This window comes from Aquarana catesbeiana, linkage group LG09 (genome assembly GCF_042186555.1).
Source record: "Aquarana catesbeiana isolate 2022-GZ linkage group LG09, ASM4218655v1, whole genome shotgun sequence".
Classification (NCBI taxonomy): Eukaryota; Metazoa; Chordata; class Amphibia; order Anura; family Ranidae; genus Aquarana; species Aquarana catesbeiana.
This window is the reverse complement of record NC_133332.1, coordinates 149,574,197-149,597,370: the sequence shown is the minus strand read 5'-3', so window position 1 is coordinate 149,597,370 and position 23,174 is coordinate 149,574,197. Positions and strand designations below refer to the sequence as shown.

The 23,174-nt window shown below is 40.3% G+C and overlaps 1 protein-coding gene across 2 annotated transcripts in view; it reads right to left on the bottom strand.

Annotated features, from left to right (window-relative positions):
• The window catches only part of AFF2 (ALF transcription elongation factor 2), a 976,027-nt gene that overhangs the window by 186,329 nt on the left and 766,524 nt on the right, over positions 1–23,174 (bottom strand). The gene's annotated exons all lie outside the window — the stretch shown is intronic.

Here is a 23,174-nt window from a genome sequence, read left to right as displayed (position 1 = left end):
GGATCGAGATCCTTTCACATCAGAAAGTGCCCAGATCCTGATCGGGGAGATAATGGGGTGTAATTTAGAATTGGAAAACCTCAGGAAAAAAATCAATGTGATTCAAAAAAAATAATAACATCATTGATGTTTTGGGGCGAATTTAAAACCACGCAAAATCTCTTTTTTTTGTGTGGTACAATCTTTTAAATTTTTTAGCGATGTTTCAAAATGCCAAATTTGGAGGATGCACACAGTGTGCCAACATGTGCTATCTGCCATCACGGGAGATCAATGGACGCGTTTTGGGGGTGCAACCCCTTTCTCAATAATAAAGTAGCGGTGAGGAAGGGGTTGCTCCCACAAAACATGTCCCTTGATTCCCTGTGATGGCAGCTAGCACATGTTGACATTCGTATTGGTGTGCATCTTCCAAATTTGGCTTTTCAAGGGGTGACTTCACCCCATCTGAACGCAATATCAAACACAGTTCCTAAATACTCATGTCTGATATTGCCTTCAAGTTTTACCATATGTGAACTTTGTAAGTTCAAGATTGTTGTGTTTCTTGTTGGTTTTACACAGGCCTGTTTTATCGTAAATGGACATTTCTATTTTTGATAATGCCACCCCAAAAATTGTTATACAACAAACATGTTGGTTTGTTTTAAAAACCATTTCTAAATACACATGTGATTGTACAGGTATTAAAAAGTTTGTTAATCAAGAATGTGTGGATTATTGTCTCAACGCTACAACACTTTTGTGGTGATGTAATTGCTGTTTTCTGAGAAAATGGTGGTTATTTCCTAAGGGCAAATCCTCTTTGCACTACAAGAGCATTTTCAGTGTAGTTTCAAGAGCACTTGTAGTATAAAAAGTGTATACGCCTTTAGTAAATAACAGCCAACAGTGCTTTGCATAAGGTTACACAATCACGCCATTTTCAGGACTCCACACATTGCTGTCAGGGTCAGCTAAATCAAACCCAAGCAGTAATTGTCACCAAAGATTAAATTTGTTTTTTTATTTGATAAATGCTTCACAAATTGTCTGGCATATTGATGGCCCCCCTACCCGCAAGGAACTCAAGGTATCTTAACCGGACATCACGGGAACTCAGGGAGGGAAAGCCAGGGCGGCCACTTTCAAGCGCCGTCAGGGTTGTATCATGTAGATTTCCGGCCTCAGGCCCAACTGAGCCAGCATAGTTGGCAGAATGTTGGCGTAAAAAGTTATGGAGAACACAGCACGCCAGGATTAGATGATTAAGTTTATATTCCGCCATATGGATGGGTGTCAGAAATAGGCGGAACCGGCTGGCCATGATTCCAAATGTGTTCTCCACCACTCTTCTGGCTCTGGCCAGCTGGTAATTAAAAACCCTCTGTTCTGGGGTGAGGGTCCTCATCGGGAATGGCCGCATAAGATGGTCCCACAGCGCAAATGCTTCATCCGCAACGAAGACGAATGGGAGTCCTTCCACATTGTCCTCTGGAGGTGGCAAGTCCAAGCTGCCATTCTGGAGACGCCTGTAGAACTCCGTCTGGGCGATGACTGCACCATCGGACATCCGGCCATTCTTCCCCACGTCCACATACAAGAAGTCGTAATTAGCCGACACCACCGCCAACATCACAATACTATTGAACCCCTTATAGTTGAAATAGTACGACCCCGAGTTGGGTGGTGGGATGATGTGGACGTGTTTCCCATCAATTGCCCCTCCGCAGTTAGGAAAGTCCCACCGCTCAGCAAAGTGGGAGGCCACAGTCTGCCATTCCTGTGGCGTGGAAGGAAACTGTTGAGGAAAACAAAAATAATTTACTATTTTTGCACATAAACATGGCAAGCAGGTTAGGCACAAACATTCTTGGCCAACCTCCAGATAGCATTTATTAAGGGGAAATTAACACCAAAGTATAAGGTACACCTATCATATTCCCCCTCCCCCCCTCTCATGGGCCATTTCTAACATTATAGGGGGGGAGCTCTTGGACAGGTAACCCTCTTCACTTCATTGAGAGATGAATGCTTAAATACAGGGTATTACTTGTAACAGCCCCTCCTTAGTTACACTATTGGCAGCCCACTGGACAGGTAAGAAGTGTCATAATACAAAGATATAAATACACACTGTACACATTTGAGGACATTTGGACATTCTGATATTACCTATCAAGATAATAATAGAATACAAAAACTTTAAACAGTACCATTGGAAAGTATACAGGCAGGCCCTTGCACTACATGCTTTGGGGAATTCATCCATAAATCTGACCAGTAAAGAGATGGGTATAGTGTGTATGGGTTTGGCAAAGTCAGCAGATAGATGATTGAGGATAGATAGAGAATTGGGATCAGCTGACTTAGCAGTTGGGGGGAGGGAGGGTTTTGAAAAATGATTTGGGGACACCACAAAAAAAGCCTCTGGCACAAGCAAATTTCTAAACATTTTAGGGGGTGTTTGGGGTAAAGCACTACTATGGAGCTGATAAAATACATTGTTAAGTGACTACATGAGGTGAATATAGGGGCAGGAGAACATGTTGGGGAGGTTATTGAAGAAAAAAAACCCAGCATGCATGAGGACAAAGGGGACATTCACAGCATATTACAATCATGGTAATTAGGGAATGAGGAAAGAAATACAATATCTTAGCAAACATTAAATACAATAAAATGTGATATTAAAGGATACAAATCGTACCTTCATATACTCCTTCTGCAGGACCTGTATGATGGCAGAACAGGTCTCTGGGATAATGATTCCCAGAGCCTGGGGGGAGATGCCTGTCGAGAACTTGAGGTCCTGCAGGCTTCTCCCTGTCGCCAAGTACCGCAGGGTAGCGACCAGCCTCTGCTCCGGAGTGATGGCTTGCCTCATGCAGGTATCCTGCCTGCTGATATAGGGGGTCAGCGAAGCCAGCAGACGGTGAAATACGGGGTCCGTCATCCTGAGAAAGTTCCTGAAATCATCAGGTTTATTCTCACAGATCTCATGGAGCAAAGGCATATGAGAGAACTGGTCACGCTGAAGCAACCAATTCTTGGTCCATGAACTCCTCCCCACCCTGTTCATGGACTGGACTTGTGTCAAGGTCAGGACCCCAACACCAAGCCCCCGCACAGCACGAACTCTACGAGGAGTACGTATACGAAACATGGCTAGAAAACGGTCGGCTGCTCAGAACGAAGTAACAGAACGCACTGAAGAACAGCAAGGCCTGTAAAGAGCGACCTGAAAAGCAGTAACGAACGAACAAGAATACAATGACTACTTAAAGTCACGCGGAACTTGCTTGCACGCACTGAAGAGCAGATACAAACCCACAAGCACAAACTGAACGGCAGAAAACGATCTGAAAGCCACGAGTCTGAAAAAGCGCGAATCGTCTCTCACCAAACTTTTACTAACACGAGATTAGCAAAAGGAGCCCAAAGGGTGCCGCGCTTGGTTCTGAACTGGCCTTTTCTAGTCTCGTCATACGTGCTTGACGTCACCGCATTCTTGGCGATCGGAAATTCCGACAACTTTGTGCGACCGTGTGTACGCAAAACAAGTTTGAGCCAACATCCGTCGGAAAAAATCCTAGGATTTTGTTGTCGGAATGTCCGAACAAAGTCCGACCGTGTGTATGGGGCATTACTCTGAAAAGTCTAGGGTTGTTAGTGCTGTACCCCAAGGTTCAGTGTTGGGACCCTTACTGTTTGATATATTTATAAATGACATAGTGTCTGAGATTAAAAGTACCATTTCAATCTTTGCAGATGAAACCAAGCTATTTAGACAGCATAAAGGTGAATAAAGCACTTGCCAGATGGCATACACCCAGGGATCCTAAAAGAATTGAGCTCTGTCATTTCAAAGCCATTGTTTCTAATTTTTAGGGACTCTTTAATGACTGGAATAGTACCACTGAATTGGCGTAAGGCCAATGTGGTGCCCATATTTAAAAGGGATCAAAGTCTTTACCAAGTAACTATAGACCTGTTAGTTTAATGTCTATGGTTGGGAAAATACTGGAGAGTTTAATAAAAGACCACATAGATGAGTTCTTGCTGAAAAAATATATTTTAAGCAACAGAAAACATGGATTCGTGAAAGACAGAAGTTGTCAGACAAACCTGATTTCTTTTTATGAGGAGGTAAGTAAAATCTTGGACAAAGGAGTGGTTGTGGGTGTGGTATACTTGGATTTTGAAAAAGCATTTGACACAGTTCCCCACACAAGGCTAATGTGTAAGGTAAAGTCTACAGGCTTGGAAAAATCAATTTATAAATGGATAGAAAACTAGCTAAAAAACCATATTCAGTGGTTAATGATTCTTACTCTGAAAGGTCTAGGGTTGTTAGTGCTGTACCCCAAGGTTCAGTGTTGGGACCCTTACTGTTTGATACATTTATAAATGGTATAGGGTCTGAGATTAAAAGTACCATTTCAGTCTTTGCAGATGACACCAAGCTATGCAGTGGAAAAACATTCTTCCAGGACATCTCCAAATTACAAGCTGACCTCAATGCACTGTTTAAATGGGCAACTGTGTGGCAAATGAAATTTAATGTTGATAAATGTAAATTTATGCACCTGAGGTCTAAGAATATGCATGCATCATACATACTAGGGGGAGTACAACTGGAGGAATCATTGGTGGAGAAGGTTCTGGGTGTTCTGGTAGATCATAAGCTTAATAATGACATGCAATGCCAAGCAGCAGTTTCTAAAGCAAGAAAAGTCATTTCTTGTATTAAGAGAGGTATGGACTGCACTGAGAGAGAGAGAAATAATTTTACCCCCCTACAAATCATTAGTAAGACCTTGTCTGGAATTTGTAGTTCAGTTTTAGGCACCACTTCACAAAAAGGATATTGGGGAACTGGAGAGAGTGCAGGGAAGGACAACAAAACTGAAAAGAGGAATGGAGGAGCTCAGCTGTAAAAAAGGATTAGAAGAACTGAATGTAATCTCTCTTCAAAAGAGGAGACTAAGGGGTATGTGATTAGCATGTGTAAATACATAAGTGGTCCATATAGTGAACTTGGTTTTGAGTTACCGTATTTACCGCTGTAGAACATGTGTCGGTATATAGCACGCACCCTAATTTTAAGAAGGAAGTTTCAGGAAAAAAACATATTTTTAAAATTAACAACTTTGAAGCAAATTAAGGGTCAGTGCCCATCAATGTCCATCTGCAGCCTGATTAATGTCCTCAATGCAGCCTAAAGAAAAGTCCTCAATGCAGCCTGATCAATGCATCAATGCAGCTTGATTATTGTCCTCAATGCAGCCTGAACAATGCATCAATGCAGCCTGATTATTGTCCTTAATGCAGCCTAAATAGAATCCTCAATGCAGCCTGATTAATGCCTTTTTTAAACTACAGTCATTTGCAGCCTCACCATCTCCCTCACCAGCAGCCTGAATCAGGGAATCACCAAGCCGCCATCTCCTCTCCACTCGTCTCTCACGTCACACAAACACAGTCCCGCCTCCATCATTGGTATTGGACCAGCTCCTCTGATAGGCAGAACACTGGTCCAATGCTGGTGGCGGAGGCAGGACTGTGTGTGTGCGACGTGAGAGCCGAGTGAAAGCCGAGGAGCTGAGTGGAGAGGATGACGGCTCAGTGAGGTACGCTGTCAGCGTTTAACATGCACCCTTGATTTGCCCCCAGTTTTCAGGGGAAAAAAGTGCATGTTGTACGCCGATAAATACGCACAGGACAAGTAGGCCCTCTTTACGTCTGGAGAAAAGAGATTTAATCTCCAAATACGGAAAGGTTTCTTCACAGTAAGCGCTGTGAAAATGTGGAATAGACTTTCCTTTAAGAGCTGGTTCTGTCCAGCTCAGTAGATTGCTTTAAAAAAGGCCTGGTGTTTTTCCTAAATATACATAATATAACTGGATACTAACATTTATATGTAAAGTTGATCCAGGGAATATCCGATTGTCTCTTGGGGGGGAAGGATTTTTTTACCCTACTGCAGCAAATTTGATTATGCTTTGCTGTTTTTTGGGGTTTTTTTTGCCTTCCTCTGAATTAACTGTGGGTATAGGGATTGTGTATATAGGATTGTATATTGTTTTTCATTGGCTGAACTAGATGGACTTGTGTCTTTTTTCAACCAGGCTATGTGTAAGATTTACAAACACATATTCATTTAATATATTACTTTTTAAAACAATTAGGCAGACATGCACCAGGCTAATAATTTGTGCTGGATTTACAAGGGGGCAAAAGGGCTTTTTTCCACAGCCCCCCTGACAGCAGAAGCTCCCTCTTTACAAAAATACTATAATAAAAAATGTGTTTTTTATGTTGAAAATTGATTTGGGAAGCTTATTCTGCCTGCAATTATCTGTAAAAGTTTTTAACCTGGTAAATTTTGGCAGTCTTAAATGAATAGTGTGGTGACTGAGTGTGCCCACAACTTCATTGTGTCATGCATTTTTTAAATTTTTGATTGTCTTTGAAAAAGTAAACCAGCTTGATAGTTATTGATTAGTTAGTGAGTTCAGCCAATTACCAAGGAAATTTTGTGAAGCGGTAGATTTAACCAGCATCACCAGGCTACATTAATCTATTTTGTTTTATGAATGTATGTAGACAGTGGATAAAGATTCAAAGATTTGTAGGTATTGCCCTTATTATGTTTGTTATGTCATCTATTAAATGCTGCTATTCTGAACATTTTTCTTTTTTTATTATTTAATAATCTTCTCACTGTACTTAGCTTACATAAACCTAAAAACTTTTGCATTGATAGGTTCTGATTTTAATATTGTTGTGTAAATTGTTAAGTGAGCCATGTTATCTATGGAAACTAAAGAGTACATCATTATGTTCTTTGTAATTTATCTTACTAAAAATCTACCTGGAGTTTTCCTGGCATGTATAGACTTGTATATATGTATTTACAGTATCTCACAAAAGTGAGTACATCCCTCACATTTTTGTAAATATTTTATTATAGCTTTTTATTATAGCTTTTCAAGTGACAACACTGAAGAAATGACACTTCTCCACAATGTAAAGTAGTGCGTGTACAGCTTGTATACCAGTGTAAATTTGCTGTCCCCTCAAAATAACTCAACTCAATGTCTAAAATGCTGGCAACAAAAGGGAGTACACCCCTAAGTGAAAATGTTTAAATTGGGCCCAAAGTGTCAAGATTTTGTTTGGCCACCATTATTTTCCAGCACTGCCTTAACCCTCTTGGGCATGGAGTTCACCAGAGCTTCACAGGTTGCCACTGGAGTCCTCTTCCACTCCTCCATGATGACATCACAGAGCTGGTGGATGTTAGAGACCTTGTGCTCCTCCACCTTCCATTTTAGGATACCCCACAGATGCTCAATAGGGTTTAGGTCTGGAGACATGCTTGGTCAGTCCATCATCTTTACCTTCAGCTTCTTTAGCAAGGCAGTGGTCATCTTGGAGGTGTGTTTGGGGTTGTTATCATGTTGGAATACTGCCCTGCAGGCCCAGTCTCCAAAGGGAAGGGATCATGCTCTGCTTCAGTATGTCACAGTACATGTTGGCATTCATGGTTCCCTCAATAAACTGTAGCTCCCCGGCTCCAGCAGCACTCATGCAGGCCCAGATCATGTCACTCCCACCACCATGCTTGACTGTAGGCAAGACACACTTGTCTTTGTACTGCTCACCTGGTTGCCACCCCATACGCTTGACAACAGCTGAACCAAATACATTTATCTTGGTCTCATTAGATCACAGGACATAGTTCCAGTAATCCATGTCCTTAGTCTGCTTGTCTTCAGCAAACTGTTTGCGAGCTTTCTTGTGCATCATCTTTAGTCAACAGCCATGCAGACCAATTTGATGCAGTATGCAGAGTATGGTCTGAGCACTGACAGGCTGATCCCCCACCCCTTCAACCTCTGCAGCAATGCTGGCAGCACTCATATGTCTATTTCCCAAAGACAACCTCTGGATATGATGCTGAGCATGTGCACTCAACTTCTTTGGTCGACCATGGTGAGGCCTGTTCTGAGTGGAACCTGTCCTGTTAAACCGCTGTATGGTCTTGGCCACCGTGCTGCAGCTCAGTTTCAGGGTCTTGCCAATCTTTTTGTAGCCTAGGCCATCGTTATGTAGAGCAATAGTTCTTTTTTTTGCAAATCCTGAGAGAGTTCTTTGTTATGAGGTGCCATGTTGAACTTCCAGTGACCAGTATGAGAGAGTGAGAGTGATAACACCAAATTTAACACACCTGCTCCCCATTCACACCTGAGACCTTGTAACACATACAAGTCACATGACACTGGGGAGGGAAAATTGCTAATTGGGCCCAATTTGGACATTTTCACTTAGGGGTGTACTCACTTTTGTTGCCAGCGGTTTAGACATTAATGGCTGTGTGTTGAGTTATTTTGAGGGGCAGCAAATTTACACTGTTATACAAGCTGTACACTCACTACTTTACATTGTAGAAAAGTGGCATTTCTTCAGTGTTGTCACATGAAAAGATATAATAAAATATTTACAAAACTGTGAGGGGTGTACTCACTTTTATGAGATACTGTATGTCAGATATTTAACCTTTCTTGCATAAATTGTCATTTAATATAACATGCAATAAATGGACTTTGATGTGTAAACTTAGTGATTTGCCATGTATTTGAATTGCTGTGTATGAGGGCCCTACCAAACCTGAACCCCTGGTTACCAACCTGTAAATCCAGCCCTGCTAATAATTCATATAATACAAAAGAAAAAGGTTATCCTCTATGTCAATCTGCAACTAATCTCTACTTAGCCCTGAAGATTCTAAAGAAAATCTCCCACCTAATACTTTCAAAGAATTGTAGGATGAGAAAAGGGGACATACATGTTTTCCACTACTTGGAAGTAGAAAGATAATGGGCATTTTGCAGGCATCTCTGGAAAAAAAAAACAATTAGAAAGGTAAGTGCTATTCATACTCTATCTGTTTTTCTAGAGGGTGTACAGCAGGAAACAGAATAAAAAGTAAAAACAAAGAATTTCTTGAATTGCCATAGACTTAGATTAAATAGAGTCATTCAATTTATTAAACTGACATCAGGAACTGAAAGAAGTCATCAGGGGTGCTCTTTTATGCTAATTTTGACTTCAGTAGAGAAAGTCAAGTTGCCACCCACCTCCTACTGTCTCCTGCACTTCTACATTGATAAGTGAACCTGTCCATCACTGTTTTGGGGGTGGCGTTCAGGAAATAGTAAAGGTCGGGTCCGAACCCAACTGTAACAGATTGCTACTGAGGTGCTTGAGCAGATAACATCATCTCCATGCTCCACACCTTTAGATACTACCTTTCAGCTGCATGATGCCACTTAAATAACTTCACCCACTCATCAGGTTTACTCTAAGCTTTGTCTTTCAAGAAAAGTGCAATTTTTAGGAAGTATATTTTTTTGCAGTGTTTAAATGAATATTTAGGTTGGCCAAGCATGTATTTGTGTGATATAGAGTTGGGAGCAAAAGTATCCAGCCCTTACTCATGTGAAGGGAAACAACAGCAATTGGAAAGTGACCTTAAAGTTGTTAATTCAATCCCTTGAAAGTGATTGGCTGTTAGAATAGACAATAAATTGTCAACATTTACCTCATGTACAGCAAGCTTTAAACTGTTTTTGTGGCATGAACCATTCTAAGATCCTCTGCCTCTCTTCTTCGAGCTGCAAGTGCTGGCAACTTCTGGGCTCACTTTAGATCCCTTTCACACTGGGGCGGTGCAGGCGTTAGCGGTAAAGCACCGCTAGTTATAGAATCGATTTTTGGCCGCTAGCGGGGCGCTTTTAACCCCCGCTAGCGGCCGAAGAAAGGGTTAATAGCCTCAATTTCAATGGGCAAAGGCAGAGGCCCCAAAGATGCTGCTTGTAGGACTTTTTTTCCTGTTCTGCAAGCGCACTGCCCCAGTGTGAAAGCACTCAGGCTTTCACACTGGGGTTGCTTGAGAGACATTTTTCAGGTGCTTTACATGCACTATTTTTAGCGCAAAAATGCCTGAAAAGCACCCCAGTGTGAAAGAGGTATAACTGTTTGTATATGAAAAGTAGTGAAGCCATACACCACTGATCCTTTACTTCCAAAAAACTTTATTCCTCCTAATAGTGACATAAAAATGCTACCTACGACCTTTCCTGACATGTTTCGTCCCCGATTAGGACCAAATCATAAAGTAGCGCTATGATTAGGCCCCAGTAAGTAATGTAATGCATCAGGGGGAGGTTGTGGGTGGAGCAACTTTGTTGCCGCAGGACAGTTAAAGCTTTTTGTATGTAAAGAAATAAGCGGTGTGTGGCTTCACTGCCTTTCAAATACTTCATACTTCTCCTAGGTCCACCTGATTGATAGGGTTAACAGAGTTTTTTCTTCAATCAGTTCAAAAAATCAATCCAATTTCCATGTGCACATATACACATCTAAGTAGTAAAACAACAAAGGATTTTAAAGGCAGACTGTAACACTGCAAAATAGGGCTGAACAGATGCATGCTAGTTCAAAAACAATCACATCCTTTTGATATGACCCTCTTATCACATCTACACTGCTTAGTTTTATCCAGCCCTTACATTGCTGCTGGACACAATGAATGATATTTAAATGCAAAACGATGCATTCCTGGCTTGATTGCAATCAGAGATTTCTTTTTTGTATAATTATGCCTAATCTGACACAGATTTGTTTTAAACACAGTAGATTGCATTGTACAGGATTGTAGTTAGTGTATTACCCACACTGAAATACCGCACAAGGTTTACCTGGAAAGTTGAGTATATCAGATTGGAAGATTGGTATTTGACTTTGAAGTTAAAGTATAACTAACCACACATTTTTTTTTTTTTTTTTAGGTTTGGATGAAGTTGCGGGGGGTTAGGACCACTGTCAGGTTTTTACTGCTGTCTGTGTCTTTGTTAGTGAAATTCCGTTTCTATAACTGTCCTGATCACCAAGGTAATCTAAAATGAAGTGAGGGTAAATCCACAATTATGAGGTGACCCCAGAACAGCAATAGAGGAAAATCTTCCAATAGGGACACCCCTTCCTGTGACAACTGTCTAAGAGGGGATTTTTCTCACATTGGAAAGATATCCTTTAGCTTCCTATTGAGGCTAAATGACAGGAAGTGAAGTGAAATCTCAATAATGAGACACAAAAAGAAAACAGATAGTGGTTTTAACCTTATCCTACTCTACACACAATTAAATAAAAAGTACAATCCATTTGGAAAATTTCAAATAAAATCATCTTGTTGGTATAGACAAATGTTATGTTACCAAGATTATAAACTCTGTTTGCTAATGACTTTGTCTCTTTCCCTGTTTCATTACTTCCATCCTTGTTATGATTTGAGTTTTAATGGCAATTTCATCCACATCAAGAAGGATATATACCTATACATCGCAAAATAGCCTTCCTCTACCATCCAGTGCTTAGTGCCCCTTTCAGTAGCATGCCTGAAACTTTCAAAGACAAAAAATATTACGATGGAGGAGGTGAAACTGTGTTTATTCTCCTAGTGGTAGGTGGATAACATAAGCCCAGAAAGCCATAGATTATAGCAATTAAGAGACATCCCACACATGTTTACAGCTGCTAACCACCATGATTTGGCTAGATAATGGTCTGTGAACTCTTAAACACTTGATGCCCGCCCACCGTCATATGACGACAAGACGTGCAGCTGTTATGCTGGGCCGCCGTCATATGACGTGATGGCCTACCAGGCCCTCCAGGGGGCGCGCGTGCGCGCCGCGTCACTCGGGTCCCGGTGTGCGCGCCCGGCACCCGCGATTGCCCGGTAACTGAGCAGGACCGTGGATCTGTGTGTGTAAACACACAGATCCACGTCCTGTCAGAGGAGAGGAGACCGATGGTGTGTTCCTTGTACAGAGGAACACCGATCGGTCTCCTCCCCTTGTAAGTCCCCTCCCCGCACAGTTAGAATCACTCCTTAGGAACATAATTAACCCCTACAGCGCCCCCTCCTGGTTAACCCCTTCATTGCCAGTCACGATTATACAGTAATCAATGCATTTTTATAGCACGGATCGTTGTATAAATGTGAATGGTCCCAAAAATGTGTCAAAAGTGTTCAATGTGTCCGCCGCAATATTGCAGTCACGATAAAAATCACAGATCACTGCCATTACTAGTAAAAAATAAATAAAAATGCTATAAATCTTTCCCCTTTTTTGTAGATTCTATAACTTTTGTGCAAACAAATAAATAAATGCTTATTGCGATATTTTTTACCACAAATATGTAGAAGAATGCGTATCGGCCTAAACTGAGGAAAAAATTTGTTTTTTTTTTTTTTAAAAAATAGGATATTTATTATAGCAAAAAGTAAAAAAATATTGTGTTTTTTTCAAACTTGTCACTCTTATTTTGTTTATAGCGCAAGAAATAAAAAACGCAGGGGTGATCAAATACCACCAAAAGAAAGCTCTATTAGTGGGGAAAAAAAGATAAAAATCTAATTTGGGTACAGTGTTGCATGACCGCACAATTGTTATTCAAAGTGAGACAGCGCTGAAAGCTGAAAATTGGCTTGGGCAGGAAGGGGGTGAAAATGCCCTGTATTGAAATGGTTAAAGATCAGTCATTTTTCAACTGAAGTGATCTTTATAGCATGCAGATATTTTATACTGCCAGAAAGACTGGGACGTCTAAAAGACTGGAAATGATCACTGACTGGGTCTCAAGAACTGCTTTTTAATCAGACGGCATCTGCAATTTGTACATTACTGTCCACAGGCACACGTACCCTTGCCGAGGGATCATTAATCTACATTCCTCATTTGACAGTTGGGAGTATACACAGGTGAGTGTTCCTAGCTGTAAAATCGTACTGTCTCTGACAGCTAGGTCTCACCTAATGATCAAGAACCAATTAGTGTGGTTCCTGATCATGTGATCATTATGATAGTTAATACACAGAGATCGCATGAGGTCTGTAAAAACTAAAAACAAACCTCTCCTGGTTCCATCTGTCACAATATTTCTTTCTCAGTGCACTAACTGCACTCAGTCTCAATAACGTCCTAGTGCATAATACAAGATACTTACAGAGATATTGGTTGCAAATATAAGATCAGGAAATAAATCAATGCTATGGTTATAAGCTAAGGGCAAAGAAGACATAACAGCTTTGCATATATTGCTTATTATATAACAGTATTAAAAGAGAAGTATGGGCTTTAAAAAACAAACATATATACCGTGTTATCCTGAAAATAAGCCCGGGTCTTATATTATTAAAGACACAGTAGGGCTTATTTTCAGTGTAGGTCTTACCATGTAATGTGCCATCTTCTCTCCCCCTCTCCCTTCCTGCCTGTCAGGAATCCCCAGTGTGAACTGAGTTAACCACATTACAACCAGCGCACGCCGTTGTACGTCGGCAGAATGGCATGGACAGGCAAATGGGTGTACCTGTACATCCCTTTGAATTTACTGCCGTGCCATCGCGTGCGCATCGCCGGCAGTGCGCACGTGTGCCCATCGCGAGCTCCGTGAGTCCGAGCGTGGGTCTCGTGGACTCGATGTCCATGAGGATACCCGCGATCATCTCACGGAGAGGAAGAACGGGGAGATGCTAACGTAAACAAGCATCTCCCCGTTCTGCCTAGTGACACTGGAGCTATGATCAGTGATGTGTCACACACAGCCCCTCCCCCTCACAGTTAGAATCACTCCCCAGGACACACTTAACCCTTCCCTAGCCCCCTAGTGGTTAACCCCTTCACTGCCAGTGTCATTTTTACAGTAATCAGTGTAATTTTATCGCACTGATTGCTGTAAAAATGACAATGGTCCCAAAAATGTGTCAAAATTGTCCGATCTGTCCGCCATAATGTTGCAGTCATGATAAAAATCGCAGATCGCCACCATTACTAGTAAAAAAAAAAAATATTAATAAAAATGCCATAAAACTATCCACTAGTTTGTAGACGCTAAAACTTTTGCGCAAACCAATCAATAAACGCTTATTTTTTTACCAAAAATATGTAGAAGAATATGTATCGGCCTAAACTGAAGAAAAAAATGTTTTTTTATATATTTTGTTGGGGATATTTATTATAGCAAAAAGTAAAAAATATTGCTTTTTTTCAAAATTGTCTCTGTTTTTTTGTTTATAGCACAAAAAATAAAAACCGCAGAGGTGATCAAATACCACCAAAAGAAAGCTCTATTTGTGGGAAAAAAAGGACGTCAATTTTGTTTGGGAGCCGTGTCGCACGACCGCGCACTTGTCAGTTAAAAGGACGCAGTGCCGAATCACAAAAAGTGCTCTGGTCTTTTACTATGTAATGGGACATCTGCGCTACTAAAAGTAATCCAAAGTGTGTAGAAACATAAAAGTGGTGCTGCAAAATCAAATAGTGCTCACTGAATCACCATCAAAATAAACTTTATAAAATAGGATTTCGCACAAACACATAAAGTGAAAATAAATAATGACTGATAAATCACATGAATGATGTGCAACTAATAAATAATACAAAGTGTCCAATAGTGGTGAAAAGTGCAGGCTTCTAATTTCCAGTTGGACAATTTAGTGAAAGATCAACTGGTTGATAAACTTCCATATATAATCAGTGGTGAGATAGCTTCCTTCCCTTACAAAAGGTCTCCCATTGCCCTTACCTTAAGGGGCTTAAGATAAAGCCTTAATGTAGGTATAGGTGATGACCTGGGAGTAGTAGAAGGGTGTCCCCTGGTGGTGGTTCCTGGTGGTGGTTCCTGGTGAGTGGATATTCTAGTCACTTCTGGTCTGGAGCGATTCAGGATCATGGGCTCCAATCCAACCAAGTAAGGGAAAAAAAGAGAAGGAACACGAGGGCTTCCAATGGTGTAGTTCGTTAAAAAGGTGGTTTTATTGCATCAAAAAAATATATAAATAACTTTCCAAACGGTGGGTAAAAAACATACACACTGTGGGTACAGTGTGCGGTGCTAACAGACAAAGATGGCGGCGGAACGCCGTCACCCGGTGCAAAACTTCCGGTTCACACTGATAGCGCTTCTGGGTTAGAGCAGTGTGTAGTATCGTATGCGATGGCTAACGGGATCCTACGCGTTGCGTCACGTGACCTCGTGACTTCATCAGGGATTCTGATTGGTCGAGACCTCCGTGAATTTATAATCAGTAGCCGGAAATTGTTTCAACGCCATGTTTGTGTAGTCTAGATGATCTAATAGCGTCAGAAAGTACTATCCTATCGAAAAGGTTGAAATATTAACATACTGTGCAGATTTTAAAGTTGATAAATAATAAGGCAGTGATTCATAATCAAATGGTGATTAAAAAGTGCAAGTATATTATAAATATATGAACTTAAATATGTGCAATGTACTGGTACGTGGACATACTGCCATCTTGTGGTGGATCAAAAGCGATACTATGTATTTGTACATATACTTACAGGCAGTAATAAAGTGTCAACTCGTGATGGGCAACTCGTGATGGGCAAGTAACTGTTTCTTGATACCTCTTTGAAATGGGTTTTCGTAATCAATCGATTATTATCAATGATGATATCCAAATCCAAAAATTGGATCTGCTTGTCATAGAAAAAATAATAAAGAAACATTGGCATATCTTAAAAGAAGATAAACATCTGAAAAATATATTACCAGATAAGCCACGCATTATTTACAAGAGAGCTAGCACACTACGAGATATAATAGTTAAAAACGTAGTGGACCCCCCATCCACCAATCCGTTTTCTTTTTTTAATGGAAAAGGTTTTTTTCCATGTAAATACTGCTTTGCATGCCAAAGGTCGAGAAAATTTCAAAGCAAAAAAACTGAGTTTGTAGCAACCAACACAGGACACACATACCCGATCAAGGATTTTATTAGCTGCCACACAGAAGGGGTCATATATGTCTTGCAATGTTCTTGTAACTTGCAATATGTGGGAAGGACAAAAAGAGCCTTAAAAGTCAGAATAAAAGAACATGTGCAAAACATAATAAATAAGTTCCCGAAACATAATGTTTCGAGACATTTTGCCGAGGTCCACAATAGTAACCCAGCCGAAATGACGTTCTGGGGCATAGAGCGTTACCACAAGGCATGGAGAGGTAGTCATAAAATTCGTAATCTTAGCCAAAAGGAATCTCAGTGGATATACAAAATGAATACTTTAGCACCTAATGGGTTAAATATAGACTTTGACCTAAACTGCTTCATCAGTGATTATTAATGTATTGTTTTATTATCTGATTTTATCACTGTAAACCTTATGCCAATTTTCCGGGACACTCCATCATTTTTTAAATCAACATTTTTATCATAAGCTGTTTTAACAATATTTTTAACATTTTTAATAATAGAGTACCAATCCCCTCAATGGAATTTGAATTTGTATTTTTCCTAAATATTAGATTTTCAGAATACATAACTGAGATTTTTCTCCCATCTAATCTTAAAAGGAATGATTGAGGATTGCAATTTAATGCTTAACCACATGATGGCAGCACTTAAAACGAATCTGATTCACATTATTTAATTAATTTAACTTATTATGATTTTTTATATTAATTTTCTATCATCCACTTTTTTATCATCCATGTAGGAAATGATATACGATCACTTACCTCTTTTGCACTGCGAGACACTTTATTACTGCCTGTAAGTATATGTACAAATACATAGTATCGCTCTGGTCTTTTGCCGTGCAATTGTCAGTTAAAGCGATGCAGTGCCGAATCACTAAAAGTGCTCTGGTCTTTTGCTAGCCAAATGGTCCGGGCTTAAGTGTTAAAATGCTTGTAAAATCCTATAATACACTCTATTATTGTGTGCCTCTGTAATGTTAGTTATGCCATTTGTGTCTGGGGCAATTTACCTTCACTTCCTATCCCATAGCTAAATCAAGGAGTGAATGAAAATCCCTGAAAATAAAAGGAATCCATTGGGGCCCCCCAGGTGATAATTCCCCCCTCTCCCATGATAATGATAAACAAGACAAACTGAGAGGGTGAATCTCCGGAATGGGGGCAGAGGTATGCTAATCCCTCGCCACTCTATCCGAAACTAAAAAGAAAAGCTTTGCCTTTAATTAATATTTTTAAAGGGGTATTTCAAATATATTTATTGTGTTTTAGTGTCCTCCCTATCAATATTAGTGATCATTTTAAAAGCCAACTGCTGTGTCGCAAGCTGCTATCAGTGGTATGTGCCAGTTAGAATGATTACTGGTGTTAGAAATGCAAGGATGGGGGAAACTAAGAGACCGAAAGGTACTTTTTTTAAGTAAACCTTTCATGAGAAAAATAAAGCGGTGAAATTGTTATCGTCCATCTGAAAATGCTGGTTACATGGCTGCCATGCTAACTTCTATTTTTCCCTAACCTGCAACAAGTATCAGAAAAGTGCATGCAGTACTTCCGGAAGTGCACAATTGTTCTCAGTCAATGAATCAAAATATTGAATTAAAAAGAGTCAGAATTACAGCCAGCTAACTAGCAGCATCAATATTTCTCTCCTGATTGGTTGTCTTTAAATATACCCCCTTTAAACGTACCCCTTCTTCAATTGGAGGGGGAGTGTTCAAATCTGGTGGGGGATGCTGCAATAATATTGGTCACACACACAGAATGTTTCCTCAGTATGGGCGGCTTAGTTGGAACATGTGTTAATAGGCTTTGATACAAATACAAAGTACATTTGGCATTAGTTTAGGATGCTTCAGAAATCAGTGCTTTTGCATTCTCATAGACTTGTGTGGGGAGAAAAGCATTCCCGAAGTGGACAAATGGCCATTAACATTGCCATATTTACAAATAGTGATAGCCTAAAAACTATATCCTCTATAAAATGGTACGTTTATCTTGTAATTATTAACAGGTCCAACAGATGACTAGATAAATCTTTTTATTAATGACAGCATTTTAGTTCTATATGAATCAGAATTGCAATATAAAAAACATAGACTGTTTCGCTGTACTGGTGCATATTCATGGACTGATCAATTGCTTTAGGGGTACATCCTCAATGTTTTATAGATGAACAGAGTTTTAATGGCTCTTGCATAGTAAAAAGACCAGACAGAGATCTGATAGTAAATGTGTTTTCATTATGATGATGCTGTTAGAAGTGTTGGCATGGCTTATTGAAAATTGTGATAAAAAGAGATTAGAGTTGGAGCTGAGGATCTCATTTCTTTGAATGACAAGAAAGCTCAATATATCTAATCACTTCACTGACACCTATTGGGAGCCAAACGACAGGCTGTTCTCAAAACTCAATACTGCTTGTTAAACACCAGTATTACTTAGCAAGGTGCCAGGTAAATTGCCTTTAAAAATGAGCAACACGATGATGCAAACAAATTTCATTTTTCTAGTCCCTTTTGCAAAATGAAATGGAATGAAGAAACATTTGAGACAGATGAATAATGGTTCTTCACTTGAATTATCACAAGTGTGTTTATTTCAAGCTCAGTAGGAAACATCTTTATCATTTGCAGCAAACTCCAGATGGAAAAATAGATGATGGTGACAACTGTATGGCATGATCAAGGAAAAAATATTCATTACTCTGGCCTTACTGAATTAAGATGACATTAATTTTTTCTGCTCCCTGTGTATGTATGAAATGACAGTGCTGCCTCGCTGAACATTGTTTGCAAGACAGCCACATCTCTAGGACTGAAATAAAGAATAAGGATACCTAAACCTCTTATGTACTTTATGTGTCATGTGAACACACTGGTGAGCTATATTTTGTGACATCTTCCTATATTGTGTGCTATCTCTATAGGGCAAATGCATCTAAAGACTCCCCGCTCTGCTTTATTTAATGACAATCTTGACTTCAGCATTTGTATCATTGTATTTTTTCCTGAATACTGTATGTATTCTTTTGAAAGGTACCTAAAAAAAGAACTTTGGAGGTGGTCCAATCCATGATATTCCTCCAACAATTGATAGCTCGAGTTTGGGTGGACTTCCCACAGTCTGAGAATGGACACTGGGTGTCAATTGTGATAACCAAGATAGGCATACAGTATGTGTTGAAATGTAGTTGGGCAGGAATCAGGAGCCAAGTTCACACCAGGTAAGGTTAGCTCACAGGTAAGGTTAGTTGGACCAGGTGAATGCGCATTATGATCTGCAGTTTCTTGAAGCTAAATTAAACATAACCTTTGGTAGCTAATTGTAAGTTTTCCAAGTTAAGGATTCTTATAGTAAACAGAACTTAAATAATCTGTTGTAAAAGAAACATGACTTTCAAGCAAATATATTTTAGCAAAATGTCCTACTGCCTTTTCAGTATACAAGAAGCATATGTGATGGATCCCAAAATGCATGAGTAAAAACATCAATTTAAATGTAGCACAGTGGTGGAACAACATCATAAAGTACTCCTCAAACTCACACAAGATGATTATTGCTTGGTGCAGATGAGGATTTTTTGTCTATGGTTAGAGGAAGACAATGCCTGCTTATTTGTTCTTTGTGGAATAAACGATCTGCAATTTTTTGTGCTCTTATTTTCCCCAAGATAAGGACAATTATTTATCAATATTAACATCCACACTTGCACTATCCATGTTTTAAAATAATTATCAATAATAATCATGGTTAACCACAATCTCTGGAATTTTTGTTGAGTGTCATCAACAATCATCAACTCATCAACAATTTGTTCTCTATTCATGCAACAAATAGCATAATTGTGTCAGATTAATGCAATGGTCGGTAAGGTGTACAAAGATCGGTTGCAAAATTGTTTGACATAATTTTGTTGTTTTCAACACAATACTTACATATACGACACTATTTACGCTACCATGGATAAGGTCCTATTCAGATCCACTTTTCTAATCCTTGATATTGCGGTATTCCTTAATTCATGTTTCACAGCCATAGAACCAGAATGTAAAAGTGTAACAAATTAGCTAATGGTACTACTGCTCTTGCAGCAGGGTTCTGATGTATGGTAATTTGGAAAGGACACCACAAAGGTAAGTGTAATTGAAGTGCCACAAAACTATATCCTTATTCTCTAAAAATAATGCATACACATCCACTACTTAACAGCTGTGATATATATTTTTTTTATTAAAAAAAATCTTACTGTGTTTTCCAATGTCCTCCGTGAGCTCCCAAACCTTTCCTTTTCCCACTTGCTTCAATTTTGGAATAAGCAGCACACTTCAGTTGCAGTCATGTGCACTCTTTTATGCACACTACAAATGCCATAGCCCAAAGTCCATCTCGAAGCAAGCAAGAGCAGGTGGCTACATTCCTACATACAGTGGGACCATGGAGAACAAACATAGCCATCCTCTAAGTCAGATTGCAGCAGCAGCAAAAAAAAAAAACAATGTTGAAATTTGGAGGAGGTGGAGACCAATAGTAGGTATTCTTGAGTTAAAAATACATATTTGAAAAGATTTTTTAAACCAGAGTATAGTGTCACTTCAACTTGTTATAATTACCTTCCACAGTTCTTTATGAAAAGTATTCCTGAAGTTCTCTGGAATCTCTCTCTGCCTCTTGTGACAGTGCTGGGAGCCTGAGCAGGCAATCACCAAGCTCCAGTGCTGGAAGGAAAAGTAGTGAGCCACGTGCTCCCCATACCTTGAAGAACCTGGACTGAAGGTAGGCAAGCATGTGATACTTATGGGGCTCTCATCAAAGCGAAGCTGTTGCTTTGCTCAACATAGGAAATGACGCATTTTCTTTAAAAGCATAAATTTGATATTATAACTCAAAGTGACCAAATTGATAACTGATCTTGGGACACTAGTGTAGTAAAAATGAAAATAAAAAGTTAAGTTCTGAGCAGATACTTTGGTTTAATTTTCTCAATTTTTACTGAGTTAAACTAAAATTGTAAAATACACTGATAAATATGAGTGGTTTACATTCATCCTCAGCAATAGGGATGAGCCGAACACCCCCCGGTTCGGTTCGCACCAGAACCCGCGAACGGACCGAAAGTTCGCACGAACGTTAGAACCCCATTGACGTCTATGGGACTCGAACGTTCGAAATCAAAAGTGCTCATTTTAAAGGCTAATTTGCATGGTATTGTCCTAAAAAGGGTTTGGGGACCCGGGTCCTACCCCAGGGGACATGTATCAATGCAAAAAAAACTTTTAAAAACGGCCGTTTTTTCGGGAGCAGTGATTTTAATGATGCTTAAAGTAAAAAAAAAAAAAGTGAAATATTCCTTTAAATATCGTACCTGGGGGGTGTCTATAGTATGCCTGTAAAGTGACGCATGTTTCCCATGTTTAGAACAGTCCCTGCACCAAATGTCATTTTTAAAGGAAAAAATCTCATTTAAAACTGCTTGCGGGTTTAATGTCATGTCGGGTCATGGCAATATGGATGAAAATCAGTGAGACAAACGGCATGGGTACCCCCCAGTCCATTACCAGGCCCTTTGGGTCTTGTATGGATATTAAGGGGAACCCCGCACCCAAATTAAAATAAGGAAAGGTGTGGGGCCACCAGGCCCTATATACTCTGAACAGCAGTATACAGGCGGTGCAAACAAGACAGGGACTGTAGGTTTGTTGTTAAGTAGAATCTGTTTGTAATTTTGAACATTTTTAACGTGTTTAGCTCCAGCCAAAAAATCTTTTCTAAGCTTTTTGGAAAACATAGGGAAGGGTTATCACCCCTGTGACATTTGTTTTGCTGTCTTTCCTCCTCTTCAGAAGATTTCACCTCACTTTTTTGTCCCAATGAAAAATGTTTTTTGAAAATTTGGGTTTTTTTGTGGAACAAGGATTGGAAAGCATCAGTGGAAAGGAGAAATTGTTTTCCCATATTAACTCTTACAGGAGAGAATTTCCCTTCCTAGGGGTAGATTTCATCTCACTTCCTGTTGTCTCCTTCCGTTTGCAAGTAGGAGTCGTTTGTAAGTTAGATGTTTGAAAGTAGGGTCCTGCCCTATATACTCAGCAGAAATTTGGGCCTTAGGTGTTGCTGTGGCCACAACACTGTAAGCCCTCACAGGGCCCTGCTGTGAAATATTAGATCAAGAATTGTAATTACATGCCCCTGTTGAACAGGAGCTGAAAAATTAGGCCTTAGGCACTGGTGCTGGTGCCACAACACTGCAACCCCTCACAGACACTCTAGTTGGAACGCAGGAACGAGCCCTGCTGCAAATTATTGCTTCAAAAATTGTAATTACACGCCCCTGTTAGACAGGGGCAGAAAAATTGGGCCTTAGGCACTGGTGCTGGTGCCACAACACTGCAACCCCTCACAGACACTCTAGTTGGAACGCAGGAACGAGCCCTGCTGCAAAGTATTGCATCAAAAATTGTAATTACACGCCCCTGTTAGACAGGGGCAGAAAAATTGGGCCCTAGGCACTGGTGCTGGTGCCACAACACTGCAACCCCTCACAGACACTCTAGTTGGAATGCAGGAACGAGCCCTGCTGCAAAGTATTACATCAAAAATTGTAATTACACGCCCCTGTTAAACAGGGGCTGAAAAATTGTGCCTTAGGCACTGGTGGTGGCGCCCAGAACCAAAAATGTTCTTACAAGCTATCAGCGTGATGATTGAGGAGGAAGAGGATAATTACTCAGGGATAGTCACTCAGCATCAGCATAGGCAGTCTTTGAAGGGATCTGAGATTTCAAAAAAAATTATTCGGTTACATCAGCATCAGGTGCTTGGTAGCTGGTGGTGATCCAAGACTCATTCATTTTTATGAAGGTCAGCCGATCGACCGAGTCGGTGGACAGACGCACCCTGTGATCGGTTACCACGCCTCCAGCAGCACTGAATGTGCGTTCCGAAAGAACGCTGGATGCAGGACAGGCCAGTAGCTCAATTGCATACTGTGCAAGCTCTGGCCAGTGATCCATCCTCAAGACCCAGTAACCCAGAGGATTTTCGGTGGGAAAGGTGTCCAAGTCTGATCTTGCCCCTAGGTATTCCTGCACCATGTAAAACAGACGCTGGCGATGGTTGCTGGAACCGATCATACCTTGGGGCTGCGGACCAAAAAATTGTCTGAACGCATCGGTCAGACGGCCACCTTCTCCACCGCTCCTTCTTTGACTGACCGAAGCCTCAGCAACACGTTGTCCAGAAACAGGAGTTTGTAACCTCCCAGTCTCTGGGAACGCGTTGCACAGACCTTTCTGCAAGGCCTCCCGAAGATGTTTCATCCTCTGCTCCCTCTGCGA